Genomic DNA, 24,679 nt, shown 5'->3' on the forward strand with positions numbered 1-24,679 from the left:
TGCATCAGGCGCGTAAATTTTGTTTCGTTTGAGAAGACGACCGATGCTCGAAAATTTGGAGCATTGCATCGTTGCGTGCATCCCTAGGGAAGTAAAAAGATTTTCCCGTAGAATATTTCGTACACTCAAGTAGGAAACATTTGGTGTACCTATCGTAATCTGGCACGTATCGACTCTTGGATTTTCTTCGACTCGTCTAATCGTTACTTTTCTTTTCTCCAGGTGTTGCGATCTACCTACAGTATTTTGCCCCAGATCAATTACATCGATTACAAAGAAGAATTCAGTTTCTTTAATTCCTTGCTGTATTATACTTTGACGAGTCTGACTCGTGATAAAAATTGTGGAATGAAATGCAGCTCAAACGCGAACGTCATGAGTCTGATTCGTGAAATGAACCACCTTTCTTGTAACAACTTTTTTCTAATGTAGAGTGCACAGAGTGCCTCGGAAGAAAACCGAATAATATTCTTTGCAAGTATGTATTGTAGATCTGCTAAAAACTTTGTTTATTTATTATTACGTTTGTGGTTTCGTAATAAATTTCTATCTGCATATCGCAAGTCCGATTTAATTTTGTCCCGGTTGCTTTCGTAATGTATTTTGCAACGTAAAATTTCATAAAATTTTCATTTCGATAGCGTGGATACTATCCATACCGTTATTATTGTCTTTGCGTTTAAGATGTAACGAAAAACCCGTAGCACATTTTTGGTTTTTTAATAAATCTCGAGAATTAATAATGTAATTGATATATTTCGCGAGTACTCGACAAGTGTTTATCGGGAAGTTGAGAAGAGTCGCCGTTAGCTAGAATTCGGTACTCGTAGCCATCGTTTTTCCTGTTTGCGAGAACCTTTGCTGGATCGATTAGGAAGCCACGGAACGCCAGGAGATGATTCGTCCGAGAAGTCGCTTTCTCTCGTGCAAAGGGGCCACGAGCCACGAGCCACGCTGAAGTGCAACGGTAGGCCCCATAAAAAATTTAAAGAACGTCTTGACCGCGCCAGAAACAACCGGAATACGCGAGGGTATTCCGCCAGAAGCGAGGACAACAAGACGAAACGAGAGTAAGGAGTACGCAAGAAAAGAGACGGAAGGAAGGCAGGGGGGAAAATTAGCAGCAACACGTTTCAAGCTGCGTAATAATTCCCAAGGCGCGTGTTATTCGTTGGGCACGGTGTTTTCTTTTTAAAAATTTATGGGCGCAACGACTCTTGCACGACCGCCGTGAGGTGAATTTACACGAATAAAATGAAAAAAGATGCAAGTATGCACCCGTTCCCGGCAACGATCGCGTCGATTTTAAATATATACGATGTTAAATAGAAAAAGTCTTCGAGGATTTAGGTACGCAAAATGCTCGCTGAAACATATAAGAAGTATTCTTTTTTTTTTTAATTGCGAATTTAACGTCGCACCAACTGCTAGATTATTAGCGACTGGTGGGTGACATTCCGTAGATACTTTATACGATTTTGTTAGGGTTGGATTTCTTTTACGAATCTCGATATGTCATGGCTATCTTTGTTTTTTACGTTATCGTTTACGGTATTTCTTTGGAGAGTGCTGGTCCATTGCAATTTGTGTTACCTTCATTGCGCAATAGTGCTGGTCCCTTAGTCAGAAGATACGAGTGGGTTCATGCGAATTCGGGTGAGCATAACTTGGTCTCTTCTAAGTCAATTGACGGGTATTGTGCGATTTGAGAAGAAGTTCTGTTGTATGAACTGTTGTTGTTTCAAAATGTTTTTGATTGTTTTCAATATATCTTCCATGCATAGTTTACCGTATCGGGTTCTAACGGTTAGTTATAACGCTAGAAAACATACCTTCCGATGAGATTTAAATTCGAATCTTTGGAATAGTAATCTACAAAAATTGCTCGCATCTCCTCGATGATTGTAATTGAAAACTATTAAAATTTTAGTGAAATCAACGACGAAGCTGCTGAAATAAATATATCTTAAATACTCGGTCGAGTTTTTAAGTAGATACACCCGTTATACGTTTCCATTGCCGGCTGCTCGACGTACCTATAGAAACTATAAACAATCGGCGACTCAACGCTTACGTACACGCTGCCACGAAACGCGTAGCTATAGGCGATATGTTCATTGCAGTAGTAGCAATAGTTTTTTGCAAAAATCTGGGAAACTGAGGACGAGCGGCGGTTATGTGTATAGGAAAAAGTTGTTCAAAATATTGATTTCTACAACGTACTCAAAAATTGTCGAAATCGGTGAGACCTCCTCTTTTCCAAATAATTACTCAAATATGACCTATCCTAAGAAGTTACATCCAGAAAAAATTATAAACTTATCGGTTAAAAGTTACAGGTAACTGAATCAAGATCTTGAAGGTAAAATCACATTAGTCGGTATCGAAACAAAACATTCATTGCGCTACACTTGTTGCACTTAGATCTAGAGTGTTCTGTTTCCATATTGTTACTCAACAACATTTGTTGAGCTGCAGTTTCATACTAGATGTTGTTTCGATTAATTTATATGTCAGTCAAGACTATAATCCAATTTAAGGTCTAGTCTAAGTTGTATTATCAAATCCCAGCATCGAGAATCAGGTTATTAACGAATTTTTGAGCAAACATGAATATCGAAGTGGTAATTGTAATAAATAATTTTAAATATTGTTATTATTTTTATTATTATTATTATTATTATTGTTATTATTATTATTAATGTTTTTAGGGCCAAAACATTTTGAAAATGTTTTAAAAGTACGTAGATAGCCCGACACTATTTTATTTTAATAAAGGTTTATGTCTGGATCAAGAGCTGAACCGATCCTTGACATAAGAAACTGAACAATGGCTGTGGACTTATCTGCTCACGAAATGGAGATGCCCTCTCTGCTAAATAATAAAAATTCTAATACATTTTTAAATCAATGATTATTTATGGAAGTATTTCTTCTTTATCATTTTGAGCATTTCCTAATTATTGTACCTATACCTGCAATAGTAAATAATAGAAACACAATGAAAAAAGAAGAGCCTTTCAAGGGAGATTTCTATTAGGAAGATGATTACTTATTATTTAGAATTAGATTTAAACTTGTTCGTCTATAGGAAAATTCCCAATATTATACAAACACTACGAAGTACATGCAACGGTCAAATATTCGTTACAATAGAAATGATGAAAAAGGAGCGAATAAATATTGAAAAGTGTTGTAAAACGTTGAATAAGAGTATACACGTATTTAATAAATAGTGAGTTCAATAATGGTAAATTAAACAGTGAAAAACAATGTATAAAAAAACTTTAGAGGACATATGAATGCGTTTCGTGCAATGTTTGGGACAAGACTGATTATGAAAGAGGAATCGCTGTTTGACAGCTTTCAAATGTTTTCCAGCCTTCGTGATCGCTCGAACTCCACGCATCGGGCACGCCTCGCGACAGAAACGACTACATTCCTATATATCGTTGTTTCCGATAAAAAGACAGAAAAATGAAAATATCGGAAGCGAGCGAAGGAAGTAGCTTGGAAGTAGGGAAGTGTCCATTTAATTTTCTTATTGCTGGTGTTGGCAATGTCGATTGCTTAAGCCTTTTTGTTGCTTTCCATAATGAGTAGTTTGTGCCCTTGTTTGGCATTAGGCTGGAAAGATATTTGTCAAATTCGTTGTTAGTAGGTTTCTCGTTGATTTTTTTTAACCTTGTTAGTGAATGCATTCAAATGTCTTTTGGCTTTCGGCGTTTTATGTTTTTGTCATTGTACTCTTGTTAATCTTTTTTATTTTATCTGCTGTAATACTTGGTTTGAATACGATACACTAGTTCTTTTCTCGTTGTCGATAGCAGTGCATAATCTGATCGAGCTGATCCTTGGATTATTGTTATTGAACGGTCCATTGCATATTCGATTTATTGTGGTGTTTCAATAGAATCTTACAGTTAGTAATTTTTTTACAGAGTATTGAGATTGATCTGTTCCGGTTCGTTCTGCTATTGCATTCGATGAGTGTGTTTTTTATTTGCATTGGGTTTTGTATTTAGTTCGTTATTATGGGTGTATGATCTTACAGTTAGTAGTTAACACTTATTGTGGAACACTGTCATCTGCGATAGAAAAGTTTGAAAGAACTGGTACTCCTCTTACAGAATTAATGAGTTTCGTGTCAGAGGCGATAAATAATCATTTGAATTCTGTTTCCGATCACTGTGGGCAAACAATAAAATTTAAACTTGACGCTGTTTTAAAAAGAAAGAAAGGATTCGAAGCTATTACATATTGAACATTTAAAAAAGTCTAGGAGAATCACCAACGAAACATTTAGACATTTGAGTAAGTCATTGAAGTATGCTCTCGTAACATCGTGCGATGTTGAAAGGTCGTTTTTGGCTTTCAGATATATCTTTCCTGATAAACGATATTCATTCTTCATTGATAATTTAGGAAAGGTTATCGTAGTTTACTATAATTCCAAACCTGTTATACATATATGTAAATATATGACTATTATGCTATTATCTACTTTTTAATTATAACTTTTAAAATTTTTTGTTGTTGCGCAAGTACGTGTTTACCAAATTTATCCCGCATATACTTTGCATATGTAATTAACATAATATATACGATTACTTTGCATTTTGTAAAGTTGTTGAATTTAATTTTCATTAATGCTACATAATCTCTAAATTTTTGATACAATTCAAATTCCTTTGATAATAAATAAATGTATGTACATACATATATCCACTGTAATCATTCATCATTGATAGCGCTTACCTTTGTCACAGGGAGTCGTCGTTTGTCCGATGGGACTTTTACGCATCACTTGGTAAAATAAATATGCGAATTGAAAATAATTCCAACTAAGGTTTTCAACCATAATTTAAGGAGACGAATCCTTTCAACTAAGAAAAGATTCTATTGTCGCGTGAATCTACTCGACTTTAACATTTCGTTAGACCGTAGTAAAGGAAGGTTTAACAAAAGAAACAACGTGTATTCAGTTTGAAGGCTAGACATAGACCTAGGTTTTATTTGCACGAGGATTTATATATATATATTGTTGGATTATTTCGGGATACGGTGGGCGAGAGTGGGGACTAGGGCAAAAGTCAGCCGATGTCATTTAGGTACTGTCGTTCCTGGAGTATGGTTTGTTTTTGGGTGAGTCGCAATGAGTCGTCTAATGCTTCAGATTTGCATTGGTCCGCAGACGTCCGTCCGGGTGCACACGTTTTTAAGTATTTTTAATCTCTTTCTACGATTGCACCGGGAAGGGAGATTTTCCTCTCAATCGCTTGTATCACGTTAGGATCTTTAAGTTAGGTTCTATTGTTCTTTTCTCTCCTCCTATCACTTGGATCTCTGGAGAAGAGGTCTTTGAGTGATTGATCCCCGTACGAGCCCCCAAATAACTGTTGCCCTCGTGCGGTATATTAAAGTATATTTAATGATATTATATATTACAATGATAATAGTGTTAGATGTAGTGTCAGTGGTTAGTTTCGCTTGGTACGTCTTTTAATTGTCTCGTCTTATCGTCTTTTTAGTCATACTGTCCGCGACACACTCTTCGGACATACTCTCGTCGTCATACTTTGTCATACTATCCCATACTGCGTTCTTCTCGCGCTCTATATAGTCATTCCCATTCATTCTCTTTCATTCCAATCCTCAGTCTCTCTCACTTCAGACATTCGGTCACGTTCGGCCATCCTAATCGTTCGTCTTTTCCAAACACTCTTCACTTTCTCCGAACCACATGTATTTCCTTTCATCCCCGTGCATTCTCACGCTCGGTCGTCGCACAAGACCCCCTGTAAAGGATACTCGTGCCTTCCAGGAAAGCTAGCGGGCCGATCGGCGCCAAATGTTTAGTTTAACTCAAGTCCAACCGCGCACGTTATCTTGTTTAGGCCTACGCTCGAAGCAGGCCTAAGCGAACGCCGAAAATCCGATACTACAGTTCTAATTTGCGATGCCACGCAAATATATACAATTATTTGTATGTTTACTCCTTAGTAGAAAAACTTTGCGACTGGTCATTGACTTACACAAATTATCGATACAATCCACATTATTTCTTTTGATATTAGATGTATTATCTTGGAAATTGACTTGATGTCCATTATCCATAATCCTTTTTAGAACTAATAGTCTTACACATAATTTAGGTATACAGGATGAGACACCTAAAACAGGCGACCTGAATAACTTTCTTGATTGTAATAATAGAAAACAGAATGTCAGGTAAAAGTTGTTTGATTTTTAGGAGCACATGATATATTAGTAATTGTTCTTTTGTCGGTGGAGGCATAGAAGAGATATAAAGGCCCTATTTTTTTTTTTAAATGGGCTGTTATAATTTTTTGTTTATATTTTGAGAGAACCTTTCAAAACGAATACAATGGCCTATAAATGAAGGTCATTCAAGGTTACGCAAGATCAACACTAAGGGAAAATATATTATTTCGAGTCACTTCTATCTTGAAGTCACGTGTCTGCTCTGCTTGTTGACGTCTTGTTGATGATGCTCTTGTAATCGTTCTTTGCTTACGAACTAGTTTGAATGTACCTATCGGTCAAAATACATGCATTGCGATATATCGCATTCGTTATACGAAAGCGGAAGAAATTGTTACGATTTTTATTTATGGAGAGTGACGTCAAGTTATGAGAGAATCGAGGCGTTTGTACGCGGAACGATTTTCCGATCGTGTTTACCTTTCACGTTCTGTTTTCTCAAATATAATACAAATTTTTTAAGAAACAGGAAGTCTGGATAATAAAAAAACATTATTGAGCGAAGAAAGCGACCGATGGTGGAATTACAACAACAATTTTAGCTGCTATAACAGTAAACTCGTTCTATTTTGTAAGATACGATAGCTGATCTTGCGTAACCTTGAATGACCTTCATTTAAGGGCCATTATATTCGTCTCGAAAGGCTCTATCAGAATATAAATAAAAAACAATATTGTTCCATTTAAGAAAACAAGTTTACGCTTCGTATCCAGGCCTCCACTAAAAAAAAACCTGTTGCTATCATATTACGTGCCGTTAAAATTAAACTACTTTTACCTCACAGTATTTTTCTATTATTACAAGTAAGCAAGTTGTACAGTGGCCTGTTTTAGGTGTCTCACCCTGCATATAAGAAACATCCATCATCGTTACGCTACAATTTTGAAATCTTTACCGCCTAAGGCGGAATTAAGCTTCGGTTAGGTGACAATTCTTTGTACTACGTTAAACATTCGTAAAAAATTTTATTTGTAAACTTCCAGCCCTGGGCTGAAAGGCAACCGGTCGTAAACAAGATAGAGTGATGCAGGAGAACATTAATAATTCAATATACGATACCTCGCTTTGATCGTTTGCACTTCATTGTTCGACCGAGCTTTAAAAAATTCGCTTATATTAGATTATTTATGTATCTTATATTAATCGATACAACTCTAATTACTTCGTAAGATGGCGTCATCACCGATCGTTCATCAATCTGGTGTTGATGGTTTTCTATATTGCCGACAGTACGCTAGACGTTTTCACAAACGCAGAAGACGTTACGTCTTGATAATCGAATATCGTTTTGTACAACCAACAATACGTCTATTACGCAACATAAAATTTTATTACCGCGCGCGTGGGTAATTACCTTTTGAGCAGATTCCGCGAGCAATTATTTTTACCCGTAAATACAGGATGCAATGATGAATAGTAAGCCTATGCAGGACGCCCGCAAAATGATCGGACGTGGCAGCCAACGATGAAAAGAATTTCATGCCACCGGTGTCAATTTAACGGGTGTCACCCGCGGAACTAAACTTCCGACCGAATCAATTTCCGGCCGCGCACCGTGACACACACACGCGCGACCTTTTATTGTTCGATTACAAAAAGACAAATTACGTTCAAAAATTCACTGGAGCCGTGCTGCAACGTCCACGTGACACATTCCGAAACCGGACAATACAGCGAATCTATCGAATGGTAAATTTTGACAGGAAACAGAACATTGCCGAATGAGTAATAACTGTAGTGCGATGAACGTTCGTTTCTATGTATGTGATTTGTATCGGTAGATAAAGTTTAAATTCTTATGGGTGTATTTTCTTAAGGAGGCTCATATCTTTAATGGTATCGCAATATTTATTCGATACTCGCGCACTAGTTTTAGTCTATTACAGTTGAACCTTAAAATTAGTTTAACTTCTTAAATTAATCCACCCGATTCTGGTAGTATGATTACCATAACGATACGCATACCGATGGCTTTATTTTGTGGATGTCGAAATACATAAAAATCCAACTCGAAAGAAAAAATCCCATTACGGTACAGGATTTTTCAAGCGAATCAGAGAACGAAGATAGCCCTTGTATTATGTTGTTTTTTTGTTTATCTGAATTTTCAGTATTTGCTATGGGAGAAGAGTAGATTCTGTGTCTTTCCTGGAAGAGATGGGTACATTTCAGCTGCATTCGTAATACCGATTATTACAAACGCACAAACTGACACTTTGACAGCGACTGACTATTTCGTCGAGTGCATATTTATTTTTTCGCGGTATGCTATAAAATACTTCTTAAGGTTATTTCTTCTTTTTCTCCACAGAGTGTATGCTTTTAAATAAAAGTTCTTAACTAAAGTAACGAAAAATGATCATCGTCTAATTTAGAGCATCCGTGTGTGGTGTAGGAAGAATAGGATTCATTGTCCTATTTATTGAATAAATTGTAAAGATTGTACAGTCTTAACATAGTTTCTTCGCTCTCACATTTCTTATTACGCGCGCTACGCTTGGAATTAATCGTTCGTTCTATATTGAGAAATATAAGATGTTTTAAAGACCATTTGAACTATTCCGCGATAGGAATAGATAAACTGAAATGTCGGTAGATTTAGTGTTAAGGTGAGATATTCACGCCGGGCCGCGTACAACAGTTTTCGTTCCACACTCCGGTCGTTGAAGGGTTAATAAAATGTAACGATCAATTAGTAAAATTATAAATATCTTTAATACAGAGATTCGGATAGATCGATATCAAATTTTATTTTAATTTGTAACACGATTATTACACAATGTTAAACATTATTTGTTGAACCTGTTGAACATTACTGGCTAACCGTCTTTTGTTTCTTCCTCGCAGTTCCTAAAATTTCGTTCCAGACATCGGAATGCCAAGACGACACACGAAGCATGGAAATCTTTAAAGGGTTACCATCAAAAGGCCAAACCATATTTACTCGAGCAAAGTATTATTATTAAAACAACTGTGCAAGACAGTCATGAGAGAAGACGGTGACATGGAAGAACATATCGCCACAATGTCTGGATATTTTGAAAAACTGACGGCTTTTGGATAAGAGTTACCGGACAATCTAATGGGTGTAATGCTGCCGGTAGCCTTCCCAAATCTTACGAAACTCTCGTTACAGCTCTTAAAAGCAGGCCCGAAAATGACTTTACGTTAGAACTGGTTAAAAGTAAATCAATGGACGAATACAAGAGACGTAAGGGGGCAAAGGACACGAGAAAAAATAACGAAGTGGCACTAAAAACAGAATTCAAAAATAAAAATAGCACACAGGCCAAGAGAGAATGGTTTTTCTGCAAGAAGTCGGGTTATTTTAAAGGTGATCGTTTAAAATACAAGGCTCGGAAGGATAAAAGAGATAAAGTTAATAAAGTTAAAGCGCGTTACGCGCCCCATGCGCGTCTTATCTAATAAAGTTTCGGAAAATTCTTCCAGTAAGTATTGTTTTTACGCGAGAGCAGCAATTTCTCAAGGGGCATATTTTGGATCGGAAACGCAAGGGAAAGCGGAACAGAATGTGTGGATCGTCGATTCCGGTGCAACAAACCACATGGTAAGTACGAAGAGTTTTTTTTCCAAGAATTCGACACGGGAAGAAAAGGACAAGTGTACCTTGCGGATGAAAGAAAGGTCGCTAAAGTGCAAGGGATAGGTTACGGAATAATAAACTATATAGTGGACTCTGGTGGGATCTCCAAACTGAAAGTGTGTGACGTATTGTACGTGTCGGCTATTAGATCAAATTTATTATCCGTAAAGAAATTGGCGAGAGATGGATATAAATTGATGTTCGACGAGCAGGAGTGTAAAATTATGGAGAACAGGAAATTACGAGCAGTGGCGAAATTGTCTCCGGAGTTGTACCAGGTAAGCACAGTTGAAAAAGCTTATGACGCAAATGGATTCGTAAATAAAGGGCGTACAGAAGTTTGTCAATATATTTGGCACCGACGCTTTGGAAATTGGAATTTGGATGTTGTGAAGTTTCTAGCGAATAAAAACCTAGCCTCGGGTATAGAAATGAAAAATTGTGGGCAGCGGATAATCTGTGAATGCTGTGTCGAAGGGAAAATGGCTAGACTACCTTTTTTGAAAGAATCCAGAAATAGAACAAATTGAATTCTGGATCTAATACATACGGACGTGTGTGGTGATATGCACACGGTGATACTGGGCAATGAAAGATACATCTTGTCGTTTATCTCATGAGCCATAAAAACGAAACAGCAAAGTATGCAAAAGAATTTGTAAGGACAGAATATGTCAATGAGGATCTAAAGAGTTACTTGAAGTAGGAAGGGATTCGAGTGGAATATACGGCTGCCTATTCACCGCAGCAGCGCTCGCTACTTGAAATGGCAAAATGCACGCTGCTCGATGCTAATTTAAACAAAAAGTATTGGGGCGAAGCGATAAATACGGCTAACTGCTTATAAAATACATTACCGACAAAAGCAACCTTTTTTCACTAAATACGTGTAAACTGTGGGCGTTTTTTAACCTTAAATTTACAACATTACTAAATAATGGAAACTTAATTATTTTTATTTAGGGAATTTCCAATATCCTTTCTTGTATTATATAATTTCTGAATGCAGAAAAAGCGACTAGCTTTAGGTCCCGATACAGTTCAAAGTAACACCTAACCCTACTCTCTTTGAGATAAGAGATCTCTCTTATTAAGTCCATGCTGTGAAGCGACACGCCCATAAAGAAATTTAAAGAAGAAAAGTAGATACACTTCTCTTTCTTGACTTTAAATAAACAGTGGTTCCTTGTAACTTGCAATCCTCGAAGAAACAGATCAAAATCTTCAGAGCAATCTACTTGAGAGTATTCTTGGACGAATAGAACTGTTTTACTTTCATAAAAATTGTAGTAACTCTCGGTATAAGTTAAGGTACAAGCGGAATATGTGTTGAAGAGGGTAGTAAAAAATCGGTAAATAAATCCGGTGAGCTCCAGTTTTTTAAACTTTACTCCCCACCAAAATACCTTGACTAACGAACGTGTACAACGACCCCGAATTCTTTTAATAAACTAGTATTCTTTGACCTTTCAAACTGAACGTTACTCCCTCTCTCTGTGCCATAATTTAAGTCCCCGTTCTAGCTTTATATTAGCCTACGTATAATAAATTTATCGATATTTTAAAAACGTACACGGTATTCTGCGGACTATCCCACGTATCGTTTAATATTTTATCAGTTACGAGAATTTACCCGTGACAAACTCTAGGGCATAACAATAGTTAATATTCCGAGTTTAATATTCCACGCAAATGTTATTCACTGTTGTATCTCACTTTCTTGCCCTTTGTTTCGTTCGCTTTTTTCATTACCCGATAAGCAGAAGACGTGTTCGACATAATCAATAATAATCAGAAATCCGAAAAGTGGGATAGGCTAGACCCGGAACGGGCGACTGATTCCCCTTGTCCCTTGTATCGGTTAGATTGTTGGTAGACATCCATTTTTTCGTTTCCCAATAGTAAGTGGGACGTAATTCATAGGGTCTGTCGGAGTTACACGAGGTTTTTCAGATAAAATGTGATAAAGGCATTGGAATGACGTTATTTGTTCGAGGCAGGTTGTAACGGTAACGTTACGAAACATCTTCCACATAGTTCGAATTTGTCTCCATCTGATTTTCATTGGTTTGGGCCACCGAAGAATCATTTTGAAGGTACACGATTTTTAACGATGCAGCCGCACAGTTTTCTGTTCGATAATGCTTTCAGCAGGAACAGTCCAGTTTTTACCAGGAAGGGATTTCCACATAATCTCGGGAACTATGTATAGTTTGATTTTTCTATAAGTTGTAATAAAAAAATATTGTCAAAACAGGAAACCATAGTTTTTGAATCCATTCTTGATGCGGTTCTCCCATTTTACGCGATACCAAGATAGCTCGGTTACAGCTCAATACAGCTAGAGGCGCAACGTACTTGATAATCAATCGGTGTAACGCGCAAACGCAGCCTTTGGAAGGGTGGGTAGGGGGTGGGGGGTGGGGGGTGAATGGGCGTTCCTAGCTACTGCCACCCTTGTTCTATTCGGATGGCAGAGCTAAAATTAACCCCGCGAGGCGTCGCGACGCCCACGAACTCTTTCCGTTCCATGTTCCCCTGCGACGATTCTTCGTCGTAACGACGCTCGTCGCGACGCTTCGTAGGATACCTCGAGGATCTTTTCGACGTCTGTTGTTCTCCTGGCCCTGAAGGACGTTACGGCGTGGCCTCTGACAACGTTCGACCGCATCTCCTCTCGAATTCATCGATCGAAAAGCTTTCTGAAATGCGGAAAGCTGGGTAAAAGGCTTGAAAGTGAGGACGGTCCCTGATTCCTTCGTGGTTTCCTGTTTTGGTGGTACGTCAGACGACGTTTACTGTTTGACCGGCGGCTCCGTTAAACGACGACGCAGCGTGACGTCACACCGCGTCGCGTCGCGTCGTATCGCGTCGCATTGAGTCACATCGCCGCGTCAATTCGACTCATGTTCGCCGAATAACGAATCGCGAGCCCAGAGCGCCTCTGAGCTTCCTCCGTGGCGCTTTCTCAACCCCACGGAGGCAGTTCTCTTCAGGAGACTCGGTTTAAAACTAGGTTTACGAGACCCGTCAATTTAACGGATTTTTCACTTCATGAGCAAAATTACAAAATTACTATTATACTATTATAGAACAAAAAATAAAAAATTACTATTATACTATTATAGAACAAAGAATTAAAAATTACTGTTATACTATTATAGAACAAAAAATTAAAAATTACTATTATACTATTATAGAACAAAAAATTAAAAATTACTATTATACTATAATATTATAGAACAAAAAATTAAAAATTACTATTATACTATTATAGAACAAAAAATTAAAAATTACTATTATACTATAATATTATAGAACAAAAAATTAAAAATTACTATTATACTATTATAGAACAAAAAATTAAAAATTACTATTATACTATTACTATTATAACTGAACTATTGTTATTACATTCTTTCAATTTGTGCCGACTATTATAGATGGATCGATACAAGTACATACTCGAATCTATCTCCTTTTCAGTTCTGTAATTTCAAAATTCTGCACGATGTATACCTATTTCCCCGTATACTCGTCTAATTAATGGGTAAACTACATTTATAGTTAATCGTAACAATTGAGCTTTTTCATGAGGTTATTTCTCTGGTAACAGATGTAAAAGTAATCAGAAAGTAGATAAGAAAAAAATCATAATTCAACGAAAATATTTTTCGATGGTGTCAACCCGATATCACACGTCACGGTTCACCAGAACAGAGAATACATTACGAATGGTTTTCCATATTTAGGTAGACGAAACCCGATCCTCGATACCTTTAGGGTAATTTCTAGACATGAAATTAGCCAAACCATATTTACTCGAGGAAGAAATATTATTGCGGATAACTTTTTCAACAGTATGCCACATACAAAAAAATTATTTTCACAAAATAGAACTTTGGTTGAGACCGTTCGAGCGAACGAGAAAAAGTTACTGGCAAAAACAAAAGGATGCAACGATAAAATGATCCTACTTTCCACACTGTATTACAAATCGGATAACTCCATTCTCACTATTTACCAAAGCAAATCAAAAGTAAAACTATGGTTACTAAGCGCAAACTATAATACATTTGCAAAAGTTGAGAACAATTACAAACGTGGCCCGGAAACAATTAAATTTTACAATAAGATCAAGTTTTGAGTAGATATAGTCTATCAAATGACCCGTATATATTATACAATGTAAAAGCAGAGTCTTTCCGATGGCCTCCTCAGGTTTTTATAATATTTTAGATTTGGCAGTCATAAATTTTTGAATATTATACAAAGAATTCACCGATTCGAAAATATCCAGAAAAGATTTTGCGTTCGAATTGGACGAAAAACTTATCAATGAATACAAGAAAAACAAATCAAGAATTTTTAATTTTTTGTTCTATAATAGTGTAATAGTAATTTTGCTCATTAAGTGAAAAATCCGTCAAATTGACGGGTCTCGTAAACCTTGTTTCATCAGTTAACGGTTCGCAAAAACGCAAGTCATGTCAAATCAGCTACTGTAATCAAAATAGAAGTAATAATACTTGTATTAAATAATAGATTTAATTAACTTATATTAAGGCTATTAATATGGTTTATTGTTTTTAAATTTAATCAATCTCTTTCTAAAGGAAACACGTGTTTTCTTTTATCCGTTAATATGACGGTTGTCCGAGGAAATCGATATACAAGAAACATCGGTAAACGCAACAATTGCAAGGTTATTTATTCCTAATGTTGCTCACAAGACGGTAACGGAGACTGGACAACATACTGATAAGAATGCATTGCAGTACAAAGGTAAATCAAATAATTGGAAGTGATTTTATTTAATTATCTCAAACTGTTGGAAAATTATGGTATGTACGCTCTCGTTGGACAGATTCTACTTAATTCGCTAAACTCGATCGATTAAAGAATCGTATACAGAAATGTCCCATTGACCGACACGCATGTGAATTTCGTATGTTTCTTCCAACCGGCTTAGCAAGTTATACACTCATAAAACGTAGTTAGAGCAAGTAAATTACCATTTAGTTAGTTACTGTTGAAATAACGAAGACAAAATCTTCCTTTTCTATCACGCTTCTTTACTAAATAATTGCATTTCTCCTAATCCGATAACGTCATTCTTCTATTCTGTGATTTTTAAATATGCGCATTTTGCTCATTATTTTATCGGGTATTGTATATAAAATTCTCACAACTTCACGATCTGTAGTTTCCGAATGCTTTTCACAGACTAAACTGAAGTATAAAAGTTTAGTTACCCAATTATTTCTGTGTGTTTATAAAACTTAACGCAAGAAGTACGAACACACAGCGGTACGAAACTTTCATAATAACAAAGAAATCATCGTTGATAACCACATCCACCATTTACTCGACAAGGAACTCGCTAACCTCCCAGAAAAGCTGCTTTTCTAATAAAGCATCGCGATGGTCGAGGGTTGGCGCCATGAGACGCCACGAGACGCCACGAGACGCCACGAGACGCTGCTCCTCGCCGTCATTCACGGTGGCGTCATTCTACGTCACAACGTTATTTCGTCGACGACTTTCTGAACGTTTCTGCTGGCTGGATCATGAAACTCGTCGCAACCGAGCCGCGACAAGCAATGAGCGACAGGTGGGCAGCTCTCATCGAGATCTCGACATGGTAATCCTTCGAGATGTCGACGACATCGCATGTCAGTCGATCTTTGATGACTGACGTTGTCTTCGCCATATCGTCGGAGCGACGCTTCGTCTCCTCGAGGTAGAGGCCATCATCGACACACCTGTGCGACTACGCTACACAGGTCGAGAGACGAGCTGGCGCCGCACCAGGCGCCCATCATGCCGTGTCAGGCGTTCCGACGCCCCTAATCCTTTTCACAGGTCCGTGTGTATCAACATTGGGCGCCCAGCGCACTTCCCTCTTACTGGTTTTGCACGCTTTCAACCGAGATGCTACGAGACAATCAGAGCAGGCGTGGATCAAATTTCACGGGAACAAAGAATGACGGACAAGACGAACTGTAAAGTGATTTATAGTGTTTATTCGCGAGTTGTTCAATTTCAATTCGTTCATCGGAGAATCTATCGTTCTGTAATTCAACTCTGAATTTTGAATCAACGATAATGGATAAAATATTGTTTCTCTTTTATTCCTTATTAAACATTTCTATGTACATCAAATTTTCGAATGCGAGACATCTGATTTTGAGTTCGCTATCGTCCCTGATGTCGATCGATGACTTACGAACGTCCAGTATAATGAACATACATATGTATGTAATAAATGAACAAGATTTATAGATTAGAAATTTTTCACGAAACATCTTGAATACATGTACATTATTATCTAGGTACGAAATATCGTGATTTTTTTAGAAACATTTATGGAGATCAATCGATTTCCAGTACTTATTCGGTCAACGTAATTTTATCATTTTAAAATGTTTTCGAGACCAAAGGTTACAATTATTTTTGTGGATCGTGACGTGAAAACTGGGTTATTGAAAAACTAAACGATATAAATTGCTACAATATTTGTACAATATTTTACATACGCACGCGCACACACGTGCACAAAATTATTATTGGAAATAGTTTGTAAAGAATTTTAACGTTTAAGAGTAACCGAGTTATGCTTGTTGTTTCTATGGAAGTATAGTTGATCGAGATTATCATTAAAATAGTCAAAGCTTATTTCATGTAAATAATTTATTTCTTTTTGTATTATTTGTATTCATTATTATTTCTGTTTTCCAATTGTGTGTCTTTTTTATTATTTGTTTAATTTCTTTAAACAAAGAACTTTGTGATTGTCTGATCATTTTGTTGTAGCACATCTTTATATTCTTCTTCTGGCTCGATTCAAGTGGATTGGTTGTGTTATATGGTTTTTGATGCTCTCGTATGTTTTTCCAGAAGTTTTCTATGGCTTGGATGTTTGGTGGTCTGTTTTGTGTTTCTTCTCATTTTTTATCGATCTGTTTGTAGAATTTCTTTTCATTGTTGTTGAATTGTATTTTTCTTTTGTTCGATGTTTTGCATCTCCTTACCCTTATGGATTATACTGTCAAGTTTTGTTTTGATGTTTCTAGTATTTCTGCTGAAATAAGTTTCTTGTTACACACAACTTGTTGCATGTAATAAGTTGTTCAATAAGTTTTGTCGTTCGATAAAACTTATCGAACAACTTAGTATTGTTGGATTTATTCAAATTTATTTCCGTTTTTGAATTGTCTCAGTCTTCCTACTTGTTTCTTATGTTATCAACCTTCTTTTATAATCTAGTTTGTCACTTGGGCTCAGTGTTATTTCTATTGGAAGAATAGTAACGAAGATCAGTAGATGTGTCTTCGAGTGTATATATCGTGTTTGTATAACTTGCGAATTTACTATTGATAGTGTTTAGAATTAGGTTCGTGTTTTTGTTGTATTTTTTAATTTTGAAAGTGATGTTCCGTTTGTTGGGTTTATTTCTTGCAACTAAATGATGTTCGTTTTCATCCAGAGCGAGTCTTGTTTCTGACGATGACTCTGTTCTGACCTGTGAATCTTTGTTGTGTCGCAATCTGTTTTCATCGTGGGTAGTGTTCCGTGAAGAGTTCGTATAGTTCGTGCCTGTAGTCTGTTCGTATTGTTTCCAGTTTTGTTTCTTTGTAGTAGCATTGCATAACAGGTTCGTTAATTTCTTGGTTTACATTACGTATTGAGCATACATAAAACGCATTTAACATTTTAAGAGGATCTTCGGTATAGGCACGAGTCCGTATATTCATACAGTGGCTCCAAAAGGTATTTTTACGCTACATTAGAAGGAAATTCTGCTTACCAGTAATAGTGATTTTAATGAAAGTTTGTACGAATGTGGAGCATAATAGTGCATATATAGAGAAATTTTTTTCACTATAGGAAATTTCTTTAAGAAAGTGAAATCAAATCTCGAAGGTTTTAATGTTTTTTTTTTAATTTTTATAAGGCAACATTTCTTGGGACTTTTTTAATAACAGAATGGTAGAGCACTAAGGACTGAACATTTCTCGTATGAAAAGTTTTACTTTATTTTGCAGTATTAGAAGGTGTATTTGGAAAAGCGAAGAGAAAGTGGTACTGTAAATACTGATTTCAGCTAATTTGAGACGTTTGGAGAGTACTGTACATAGTTACCGAGACACAGTGAACGATTGGTGTTTATCGTTTGCTTCAATATGAGTTACACCTTTTGCCCCAATACGATCCGACTGTTTGTTCTTAGCACGGAGATTAACTCTTAATTGCCACGGGGTAATCGCCATTGTTTTCCCCGAATAAGCTGCCTAATCTCTGAGCTATCGTATTGGTTTTGGGTATGCATTTGGATTAAAAACTTACGTGGAAGCACCAGATACGAGCCAAGCTAGATCGAATTCGCATTAAAAGAAAAAGCATGTATCGGCTTACCAGTAAGACTTCGTAGTGTCGAAGTGTAGTGCGAACAACAAATCTGAAAAGTATGGTGTATGGTAACCACCACAAGCTATATAGCTAAATTAGAAACGTTATAATCCATTATTCTTAGAACCGTTATCAATGCACCATAGTATAGACAGTGGCTGACGAAAATATTTAAACGCTTGGATCTACGACCTTTAGCGCATTAAACATGTACCTTGAACCAAACTGTTTAAAACAATGTGATATCTATAGCGAGGCAAAGGTCTCAGGATTGTCTTAGTAAAATCAGAAAATAATTTAACGATGCGTACAATATTCAGAACATATTTATTACAAATACACACCGTTAATGTTCAACAAAAGTATTCGAGCGCTCCAAAGTTACCGATATTTCTTCGTGCATCTGAACTATGAATATAAGTAATAGAAAAAAAAAATGTAGACAATATTCAGTAGACAATAGATCCTAAGTAGGCGCTTGAGTAAGAGTAATGTTGAATTATACAGTGCAATAATGAATGTAAATACTAAGAAATCGGAAACGTAAAAGTGTGAACATGAAATAATACTTAAATTACATAGGCGAAAATTCTAAATGGAAATAAGTCTATACTATAGAGTGCGTGATCAAAAAATCAGAAACCGAAAGAATCGTTGCAAACAAGGCTCGTTCAGCTGTAATTCGTGAAGTGAAAAAAATCCTGCTACTTTCGCGCCCGAATTGTCAAATATGATTGCTGAAGTATTTGACAAGGAAGTTCATCCTCAATTATGTCGACGGATATTGTGGGACAATAATTTTCACGGTAGAGTGCCAAGAAGGAAACTCTACATTAGTAAGGGAAACCAAAAGAAGGGATTACATTTTGCAAGAACTTATATTAACAAGGACAATGCCTTTTGGGAAAAAGTAATATTCTCAGACGAATTTAAGTTCAATGTTTTTAGCTCGGACGGTCGAAATTATATATGCAAAAGACCAAATACAGAATTACAAACAAAGCGCTTGAATCAAACAGTGAAACATGGAGGTGGCACTCCATGTGGGGCTGTATAGTAGCTTCGTGCTCGTTGATGGCATACTCGATAAATATAAATATATGAACATTCTAAACAATAATTTCAAAGACAGTGCCTAAAAATTCGGATTACTGGAAGATTTTCACTTCCAGTAGGTTAACGATCACAAGTATACAGCTTAGACTGTGAAAGAATGGCTGTTTTGCAATACATCGCACACATCGAGCACTTCGCCACAAAGCCCGGATATCAATCTAATTGAACATTTGTGGACAGATTTTGGAGAAAGTCTTAACAAATATCGGATTGCATCGAAACAGATGTTAAGAGAAAAAATAATCGATATATGGAATTTCATTGATAGTATCGTGACAAAAAAAACTAGTGCGTAATATGAAACGTCGACTAGGAGAAGTCATCAACGGTAAAGATGGTGCAACAAAATACCAATGTACATTTAAGTGTTACATTAATGTAATAGTGTATACAGGGTTCGAATACGTTCGTTAGCCATTGTACGCAACGATGAATTACGCAAAGATCTTGGAACAAAGTCGGTATTAAAAGAAATAGAATCGAACACCAAGAAGAAAACTTGACGAGAAAATTTCAAACGGTTTCTTTGTTCGATCAATATCGTACAACTGTCAGCCAACACTTTCCTAAAATACTTGTCTATTTTCGATCGTGTTCTTGGCAATCCCCACTTTGGAGCATCGGTTCGAGAATACCGCTCCGACACGGCGCGTTCTGTTCTCCCAGTCGGGCGTCGGGACGCCCGCGCTTTTTCAGTCGACGCGCACGAGCCGACGCCGTAACCGCGACGTAACCTCACTTCCTGTAAGCCTGATAACGGGGGCTGCTTGCAAGCAACCGTTTGGATACTCCGTCTTAACAAAAACGTCCTCGAATTGTGAGCTTTTCCTCGTTTCGTCATTGACACGACCTCGGTTCCAAGTACCAACTAGCTATGAAATTCATCATAGAATAACCTGTGTCCAAGCTATATACCCTATCCTACCGTTACTTCTTTATTCATGATCGATACTTCTCTCCCCCATCGTGTTGCTTTCATGTTCCCTTTCTTTGAACGCTTTTGTTTTGTCGTTGGCAATCGACCTGATATAAGGCCGAGTTCCACTGGTCTCGTTTTGTAATCATCGCCGTTGGGTATGCTCGATTAATATAATACTTTTAAATATTAGAACTTTACAGATCTAGTGACCGGCATTGGCTATAATTCTCTTCTAACTATTGATATTATAATGAAAAGTAATAACTGGAATACTACTACTTAAATATATAAAACGAATAATTAAATAGATTATAAGTCGTTTATAAATATATAAACGAATATTAAATAATTACATACCACTGCGAGAAGCGATAATCCTAAAAGCGATAGATAGATGAAAAGAAATTTATTTTGAGTAGTTGTGATTGCATCAATTGCTAAGATCTCGAAAAAAATGAGAATGAATCTAAGAAAAGAAGAGCAATCTTAAAAAAATTAATTTGCACTTTTTAAATGGAAAGGAAATAAACATGTTTAGCTCTTTTATTTTATGAAATACAGATATATAAACAGAATAATCTTCGACTAATACAATAAATAAAATTTTCAAATCCACGGTTTCGTGTGTTCCTTATGGAGATGGAGATCCTATATCACTGTACAGTTAGACTGGAAACCTAAAAGTGGGATTTCCTGGTGAGGATTAGGCGAAGTGGACGGACTACTTTCCTTACCCCTGTGCGGAATACTAACCATAAGCTGAACAATGTAAGAAGTAAGGGGAATCGGTCGTCCGCTCCGGGTCTAGCCTATCCCATTTTTCAGATTTCTGATTATTATTGATTAAGTCGAACACGTCTTCTGCTCGTCGGGCAACGAAGAAAGCGAACGAAACAAAGTGCGAGAGAGAGCGAGTGTGAGAGGTTACGTGTTATTTTCAACTGTATTAGGACTTAAAGGTAGTCGCTTTTTCTGCATTTAGAAATTATACAATGCAAGTAAGGATATTGGAAATTTCCTAAATAAAAATAATTACTTTTCATTATTTAGTAATGTTTAATATTGAATTTAGTAATGTTAAAAATTGAAATAAAATTTGATATCGATTTATCCGAATCCCTGTATTAAAGATATTTATAATTTACCTAATTCATCGTTACAGTTTACTAACCACCCCGACATTTCAATTTATTTATTCCTACCGCGGAATAGTCCAAATAACCGGTTTTTAAAACATCTTATATTTATCAATACAGGATGAAGATAACAACCAATTTGACAGTGAAAAGTATTGTTTTTGTTATTTGGAAGTAAATAATGTACATTTTATTCGTTTTCAGCGCATTTTTTATAAATAGGCCTCCCGATTGCATATTTTCCACATACGTACTTTTTACATTTCAGACAAATTTTGTTAGTCTTATCGTCTTTGCAATATCTTATCCGACATGTTTTCCGTTCACGTGAACCCGTACGTACATACATTTGTGATTAGTCTTGCTCGATTTTCTTTACCTAGCCGTTGACTCTTTTTAATATTCAGCGACAAGTTTTTCTCCCACTTGAAATAAAAATTTCTGTCTCGAAATTCCTTCTCCCGTGGATTCTTTATACGAAATCCAAGCATTGAATTTGGCTAAGTTTAGGATATTGAAAAATATCTATAAAGGTCGTCACCGAGATTCAAATTTTACCGTGTATTTTCTGGCAATTTGGTCGGTCACATCTACTACACCGAATTTGATGCAGTTATACGATTTAATTGTCTTTGGTATACGAGCCTCATTTTCTTCAACTTCTACGTAGTCATGCATTAAGAATCACTAAGAATCGGTAGTTTTTTATTTGGTTTACCTTTATAAATTGTCAGAGTACAATTATTTGAACGATATCGTTTCCTTGAGAAACGTATCATATGGTCCTTCGTCTGTTACGACCTTCTATTTGCGCAAATTGTTCCAACAACCGTAATTTTCTTTATCAAAAGTTCAGTCGCTATCGACACGTTTGTAAAAAGAAATTTTCCATGGTTATATTTCTTTCACACCCTGTATACGGATCTACTAATTTCAGAGTGTAACAATTGCTCATCGATAGTAATATATGGTCCAAGTTTATAACAGTTTTGATCGTTCTGAACGAATTTGCACCAAACTTCTCGTCTTTTGTCTTACAACGGCGATAAAACTCGAAACACGGGGAAATAAACTCAAGGAGTCATTTTTCTTCCGGATGTAAATGAACGTCACTATTGACTCAGCTTCTTTCGATCATGTATCGTTACGTTTTCGGTTAAAGTCATTCAATACTTGCATTACTTCTCGTTTGTAACAATTTTATAGTTTCAGAATTGAGTCTTCAAGAGTCTTCAGAAAGGAATAAATCGTTCAACTAGTCATTTGACCGGTCGTGGTAGGTTTAGTGTTAAAAACGATACAGCGTTTAATAGATTTCGAACCATATATATATATTATACATAGTTCAACGTTACATTTGTCACAGCGAAATCTCGAGTCTTCCTGCCCTTTTTTGTACAAATTATGCAACGTCTTCGCGGATTTGACTTTTTCTCCTTCGAACAAAATTTTCGTACAATTTTTCGAACAAAATGTCCTTCCGTTCAACAAGGTATTATATCGGCGTGAATTACTATTGCGTGCTTGATACTTACATGACGAAACTCGAGGAATATTTCTTCTACGAACATGACTCTAAATTGCGATTGGCTTACAGTTATTTCTGTACCATTGCGATAAATCGCAAACGAAACTGTTCATACCGTATTCGGTAATCTTCCAAAAAATTTCAGCAAAATGTGATATTTTATCTATAAATGTGTATATATACACATTCTCAAGTGAGTGGTCCAACCTGTTCCTCTTTGCCTTTTTTCACGAAGTTGCTATATATACAAACAAAGAAATGCCATGCGGTATCTGTTGCATAGGTCTATATCCGATACGAACCCGGGAGACGTGTGAAAAACATAAGTTTGGTATGCGATACGAAAGTGGTCGCTGAAGGGTTAATGCGGTGAGACGATCCTATGTCTATAATTCTATGTTTTTTATATTTTTAAATTATCCTCTGATATCTGGAAATCCTGTTGAGGTAAATATGCTAATAATCGGCGGTTTAAGCCATCATGAAAATTCAACCTATGTGTAATTATTGTTGATAAATTACTCGCTAAAAATTTTATATATCGCTGTATTCTTTAAAGTACGCGTTTTAAAAATATCTTTTAGTTCATTTAATAATATATTAATTTATAATCACAATGTATAAGAATATGTAAAAATGTCATTTTTGCCAGAAGTCAGTTTATCAAGTTCTAAGTTCAGCCTTTCCCATGTCAGTAGTCAGCCGTTGTAAGAGTAGCATAAGTATTCAGGTAATTATTTATTTAGATTAAGCATCACGTAAATATTTATTGCACAATGCACTAATGCATTAATTTACAAAAATAGAATATGAATTCTTTTTGACGAGTAAAAAATGAAATAAAATAAATGAAAACAATTTTCTTTTTATGCATGTGATAGAAAATTAGACGAAAAAAACTTACTTCAATAACACTTATAGTACTTTAATAAATGCACACAATAAACAAATAAATGATTTATTTTGGGTTTCGGTATAAGACTGGTCTACGAATTTTGTGCACTTAACATGAAATCGTACATGAAATTCGTCGCATCCTACATTTTTTTCTATATCGCTATATAAATCGTTAATGTACATTCTGCACTTCTCTTTGATATCAGCCTTTGGTTTTTTGTCTTTATCTTTAACTATTTTCTTTTTAATGTTTTTCTTCTTTGCACGTTTATCGTCGATTACTTTTTCTTTCTTTCTGCCTGTTTTTCTAGCTTTCTTTCCATGCTTTTTGTCTTCTTTCTCCTGCAAATACGTACGATATTCGGCAGAAGATATGGCCACTGGCATATTTTGAACAGTTTTTATTTTATTTTTAGTTGATTTATTAATAATTTTTTGGGGAAATAAATGCTTCATGAAAGAAGAGTTTTCTTTCTTTATCACATCACTATCGGTTTCTTTCTTTATTTCTTCATGTAACGATGAAAGTGATTATAGTTCTACAACGGCCTTGTCATCCATTCTTTCGTTACTATATAATAATTGTAGATCGAACGTAATTCGGATGTTTATTTTCCTTTCCAAATACTTCTGTCTTGTAAATATCTGGACTTTCAGTCAAATTTGCACGACTTCGATTCATTTCCTGAATCATTTTCATTTTATGATCAGTTTTCGATTCATCTTTACGTTTAAAGATTTCGAACAATGCATTTATTCGAAAATTCCAAATATTCAGTTC

General features: G+C 36.0%; 1 protein-coding gene across 26 annotated transcripts in view; it reads left to right on the top strand.

Annotated features, from left to right (window-relative positions):
- Positions 1 to 24,679, top strand: part of LOC143143860 (tubulin monoglutamylase TTLL4) — a 554,572-nt gene that overhangs the window by 299,665 nt on the left and 230,228 nt on the right. The window contains exon 1 of one of the 26 annotated variants that reach the window (XM_076305658.1): positions 9,715 to 9,854. The exons of the other annotated variants lie outside the window; for them this stretch is intronic. The gene's annotated coding sequence lies outside the window, so the exon portion shown is untranslated. Of the gene's footprint in view, positions 1 to 9,714; positions 9,855 to 24,679 lie in introns of those variants that run through there. 26 annotated transcript variants of the gene reach the window in all.

Source organism: Ptiloglossa arizonensis, chromosome 2, assembly GCF_051014685.1.
Source record: "Ptiloglossa arizonensis isolate GNS036 chromosome 2, iyPtiAriz1_principal, whole genome shotgun sequence".
Lineage (NCBI taxonomy): Eukaryota > Metazoa > Arthropoda > Insecta > Hymenoptera > Colletidae > Ptiloglossa > Ptiloglossa arizonensis.